Source organism: Setaria viridis, chromosome 1 (genome assembly GCF_005286985.2).
Source record: "Setaria viridis chromosome 1, Setaria_viridis_v4.0, whole genome shotgun sequence".
In the NCBI taxonomy this organism is placed as follows: domain Eukaryota; kingdom Viridiplantae; phylum Streptophyta; class Magnoliopsida; order Poales; family Poaceae; genus Setaria; species Setaria viridis.
The window spans coordinates 10,510,466-10,516,478 of NC_048263.2; the positions used below are offsets into that span (position 1 = coordinate 10,510,466).

Here is a 6,013-nt window from a genome sequence, read left to right on the forward strand (position 1 = left end):
TTCATGAGCATTAAAATTTATACCACAACAGCGATTTTGCTGACTTGGTAATGTCATTATGAGAAGAAAAGGGAGAGTTTTATTAGATAAGAGAGGAGTTTCATCTCCATAACACCTAGCAGGCACAGTTACCAAGTTCTCAATCTTGATAACTGTGTAATGAAATTGTGCACTGAGACTGACCTAAATGGTTGATAGCCATGACGGCGTCCAGTGTCATGCTCGTTGCTGCTTGTTTAGGCAAGCTAGCACAAGGCTATTTCTATCTTTTGATTATTTCATATCCTATTCCCAAACGTGTTACGCAAACAAAGGAAATGGACGTCAAACGGATATCCATATATATCCTAAACCCAGTAACTCCTAACCTATGACATTTCCCTGTCCCATTCAGTGGAGCATCCAAACGCCACCTCATTAGTTCTAAATAAATGTATATTGTTATTGTTTGTGTTTCCAAAATAAATCAACCCGTTACTTTCGGAAGCAAAGATTTCTAGCCATGGGTTCTGTTTTATAGGCAAGTAAAACATGAAGTATTTAAGACTCTAAGGGTGTGTTTGGCAACTAATAGAAAGGGTCATGGAAATTAGTGGTGGAGTTGGTGGAGGGAATTCATTTGGGAATATGATTTTTAGTTTTATTCCCTTGTTTGTCTTTTGGTGGGAATTAAGAGTGGGAGTTTAATGAGACTTGATATCCCTTGTTTGGTGTGGATGTTTAGGCCCTCTTTGGAACAAAGAACGTAAAATACAAGAGTGGGAAAAAAACGCAGGAATGGAAGGGAGTGGAAAGTGGAAAACTACATGAATCCAAAACACAGGAACAGAATATTTAGGCTGTTTGGAATGCAGGAAATAATTTGAATGTTGCTAGTTCCTAGCTGTTGCCTGTTTGTAGCCGTTGCTTGCTTGCAGTCATTGCTTGCTGGTAGCCGTTGCTGCGTAGTTGCTATATAAAGCATGCTAGGACAGCATTTCCACACAGAGTGTTCTTGCTCATTCTTCAGACCTTGGAGAGTTTTATTAGAAACCAGCCCAATTACTAGCAACCATTTGCTAGGTGGTAGTCAAGTGCTTTTCTTTCTATGGATCCAAACTATCGCCCGCGATCACAAGATGAAGATGAGCTCCTTTTCTTTGTCCTCCCAACATTAGAAGAAGGTAGCTCATCCAACCATCCAAAAAGAAACCAATACACAACTCTATCCGAAATGGAGCCACATATATTCATGAAACTCTGACAGGGCATAAGGCCCTATGCAAAAGACGGTTCCATATGGAAAGAGAGATTTTTGAAGCACTGGTCAGAAGATTGCGTGAAAACAACCTTCTTGCCGATTCAAGGTACCTCTCTGTGGAAGAGCAGTTAGGTATATTTCTTTATGCAGTATCAAAGAATGCAAGCAATCGCACATTGCAAGATACATTTCAGCATAGCGGAGAAACAATTACCTGCCACTTTAGAGCAGTGTTGAATGCACTTACACAGCTCACGTGCAGCTATATACAACTACCTTCTCTACACCCACATCACATCTTAAGGCAGCCTAAATTTGCTCCATACTTTCAGGTAATCAACTTTTTACTTGTATCATGACAATAATAATTTTATTGGTGGTTTTGATATTAATCATAGATAAATATGTGCAGAATTCTATTGATGTTATTGATGGCACTCATGTTCCTATGACCATGCCTCCTGGACAACAAGAACCATGTAGAAACAGAAAACAAGGTCTATCACAAAACATAATGGTAGCATGTGGCTTTGATCTAATGTTTGTATATGTGCATGCTGGTTGGGAGGGATATGCTTCGGATGCAAGAGTTCTTTAGGATGCACTCAACCATGGATTTAGTGTCCCTTCTGGTAAATTCTATCTTGTAGATGCAGGCTATGTTAGTACACCAGAATTTATTGCTCCATATCGCAGAACTAGATATCATTTACAAGAATAAGGAAGAGTCGGGCAAAAACCACAAAATCAGAAGGAATTATTCAACCTTCGACACGCTCAACTTCGGAACCACATAGAGAGAATTATTGGTATATTAAAAATGAGGTACCCCATGTTAAAAACTGCATCATTGTATGATATCGACACACAGGTCGATGTCTCTGCAGCTTGTTGTGTAACTCACAATTTCATACGGCTACACAATGGGGATATGTCATTGGCCCATGATCCTACCGAAGATATCAATCAAAATAACATGCAGGATGTACCAGAACGAGATGACCAATATAGTAATGATGAGTCAGTATTTAACAACTTAGGCCCCGTTTGGTTATTTAGTCCTCCTAAAATTCATGTCACATCGAATGTTTAGATACTAATTAGGAGTATTAAATATAGATTAATTATAAAACTAATTGTACAGATGGAGACTAATTTGCGAGACGAATCTATTGAGCCTAATTAGTCCATGATTTGACAATGTGATGCTATAGTAAACATGTGCTAATGATGGATTAATTAGGCCTAATAGATTCGTCTCGCGAATTAGCCTCCATCTGTGTAATTAGTTTTATAATTAGCTCATGTTTAGTCCTCCTAATTAGTCTCCGAATATTCGATGTGATATGGACTAAGCTTTAGCTTAAGGATCCAAACGTCCTCTTACGTCAAGCGGAAATGATAAGTGAGATGGCATAGAAAAAGGATGTGGGAGGGTTACATTGCAAGACGAACATGTCATAGATAGAGAAACCTCTCAAATATTTAATGTAACCACCCTCTTAATGAGTTAGTTTGTACTCTCTCCGTTTTAAATTGTAGGTCGTTTTGAAATTTCTAGGTTCATAGATCTATAAAAGTCAAAACAAACCTACAATTTGGAACGAGATGAATACTAGGTTACCGTGCCAATTATCACTTATCTAGTTTCAGTTTCAGTACCATGTAGCATACCTGCACACAGGCCAAAAGTCAAAAGCTATCATGGTCCAAATTTGCTTAGGTAAGCTCAATCTATTTGCGCAACCATCCCAACCATGTTTCATCACGAGAAACTGAGAGGAAAGTTTCCCTGTTTGCTGAATTGTCTTTGAATATGTCTGCTGCTTTTATCATCTCTTCCATTTGTAGATCAAGCAACCCCTCAAGCACCGCAACACACTTATTGATGCTGTAGGGATCCTCCATTTTCTTCTCTTAGATAGCTGCAAATCGATCAATCTCTTCCTTTTTTAGCATTAAGTACCTCTCCTGGAAATCCTTAGTTGACATAATGCTGCTGGTTTTCTGCCTTTTTACTCGCTTAGCACTAACAGCCTCTGGAGTTGAACTAGATGGGCACGAAGTCTGGCATTGAGTTCCCTGAAATTGTTCTGGGACAGATGGCTCTTTATTTGAGAACTCTGCTGCATAAGCTCCATCGGGTGAGCCAAATAATGTAGAGTCATTCACATAGTGTCATCCCTGGGCCCTTCGACATCAAAGTGAAGGTATGATGCACCCGTAGCAGATTGAGTAGGCAAAGTTGACTGCAACGGCCCCTCAGTGACATGCAACTGTGGCGAAGGTGATGCAGGAACTTCTGAAGATTTCTTTGCCTTATTCGCATAATTATCCATTCCATAACAACTTCTTCCTTCGGCATAACACCCTGAATATATTATCTACATAATATTTTTAAGTAAAAGAACAACCAATCTGCAAATATAAGTATAGATAGTTAGGTCCATGAACAGAAATTCACCATCATATAGAGCATATAGGTCATCATAGTATGGAAATGATTTATGTCGCCATCTCAAAAGGGCATCTTTGTTTCGACGTTGCTCTGGTGACTTCCACACACTATCCAGTGCTGTTACCATCTTTCTATTAGAATTCCAGCCAAAACCACTTTCATCTGACAATTCTTTTACAACTCGATATTCGTCCTTTTTGAGATCTTGCTCCTTTTGTTTCACTTGAGCAACGTACGGTGAATGCCAAAGAAAACTTTGAATTGAACTGAGCAACCATACTGGTCCATGCTTCCTTACTCCATGCATTTTGTGTCCGAAATCTAGGTAAGTCGTACTGTCTTAAGAGCCCAATAAAATAAAGCTTCGTTTGATGATTCCAGTTAGCTCTAGCAACCGTCTTTGTGGTGCCTAACATGGGTTCAGAGCTACATGTTTTCAGTTCGAAAATAACAGAGAAATATGTATGCAGTTAAAAAATTGCAAAGGGAACATTGCGGGGGAAGCGCCTTCATTATGGGTTTCTAACCCCCCTTAGTACCGGTTGTGCAACCGATATTGATAGTTCGATACTAAAGGGGGAGCCTAGTACTGGGTCAAATAACCGGTACTAAAGTGGCCTCTAGTACCGGTTGTTTATACCAACCGGTACTAAATTGGCTGCCACGTCGTGCGTGGCAGAGGCCAATTTAGTACAAAGGTCTTTTTTTTCTATTTTTTCTCATTTTCTTTTCTATTTCTTTATTCTACATTAGTATTTCATATTTGTTTCCTTTACGTTTTAATATTCTAATATATATAAAGTTGTATTTATCTATAATATTAGATTTGAGATAATATTATATATATATAGACATATTGTGCATACACATATATGAATAATATTACATTGCATCAACTTTCCAAGTTTAACATTTTGGATCAACTATTATGAACCCAAGTCCTGACGGTGATGCAGATTTGATCCATCATTATAAAACTCCCCTGCTGGATTTATTACCTTGTGCAGAAGAAATCCACTGAGTTGTTCTTCAATTACCCTGATTTTTTCCATCTCGAGGAGTACTTCCTTCATGTCTCTTATCTATGTCATTGGCAAAGATTATTATATAGTAGATCAATGGGTCTACATAATTAGAACTAATTTATTGTTAAAAATTTGTATACATACTTTAAATTCGTGGTCGGTTATACGCTTGAGACCTACAAAGCCATGGATGAACTCACATACATAGTATTTGCATAAATTATTCTCCGGATTCTGTCTCAAACACTATATATATATGGCAAAAGAAGTTATGAAATATTGTTGTGTTCAAGGAATTATCATGAATATAGAAATATAACACATACTGGAAATTCAGGCTTGAAATCAAGTTCCTCCTCGAATTCACCTGCGTGCTGTCGACGGAAGCGAGCCCATGCTTTGTTAAGAATGTCTATGAGGTTTTTGTATTGATCTCTTGATTTCCTCAAAGAGTCCATGATATAGACCGCGCTTCGATCAACCGCGATAACAAGGAGTATCCAGTGAAAGCTGTACACATATGCATTGCCAAAGCTAGTTAGTCTTATGTTTAACTGCTAGATCGAAAAAGAAAAGAGATGGGAAACACGCTCACTTGAAGTTGTATGGTAGAAGTATGTACTTCTTGTAATGTTGGTTGTCTAAGAACTTATATATATTCTTCAAGGCCCGATTTGGTCTATCTGTTACAATTGACTTGTTTATAATATCCGGTTCCAAGAAGCCGATGTTATAGTATTCTTTCCTCCAGCAAGTTTGAATCTCCATCCTATATGATACAAAATCGAATAGGAGTTAAGGTATCGCACAATGATTAGAGCGGGAATTTTGAAGTTAGAGCAAATTAAAGACTTACAGAACCGAGGAACTGATGAATGACTTGTCAAGTGCACCTTGATTGTAAAGGAAATAGAGTTCCTCCAGCGGCACATTTATAAGTTGAGCTGGGGTGAGATTTGTATCTTTGGCAAATAGAAGCAGGTTCTTATCAAACTCCGAAAGTACTTGGAGCGAGGCAATCGATCGGTTGGATTAGGGTTCTGAGCTGTGGAATACTTGACCCACTTTTCTTGTTCTTCTGAAAAACCTTTGTTATTGAGCGCTCGTAGTCAGATAGCGGTGGTTTCTCTGCCTTTTTCTCCATAATTCTAATGAAAGCCTGTAATTTAACCTTATCAAGTGGTGGATCTTTCTTCACGACAGGCTTTGGTGCGAAGTGAGCTTTAACCTTTGCATCCACTACTGCGTTGATTTCTGTATCAGTCATCTCGTAAGCTTTCTTGGGTTTTG

At 38.5% G+C, this 6,013-nt stretch overlaps 1 pseudogene; it reads left to right on the forward strand.

The window, feature by feature from the left end:
• The first annotated feature begins 693 nt into the window (after positions 1-693).
• Positions 694-3,196, forward strand: LOC140221592 (uncharacterized; annotated as a pseudogene).
• Positions 3,197-6,013: the final 2,817 nt, after the last annotated feature.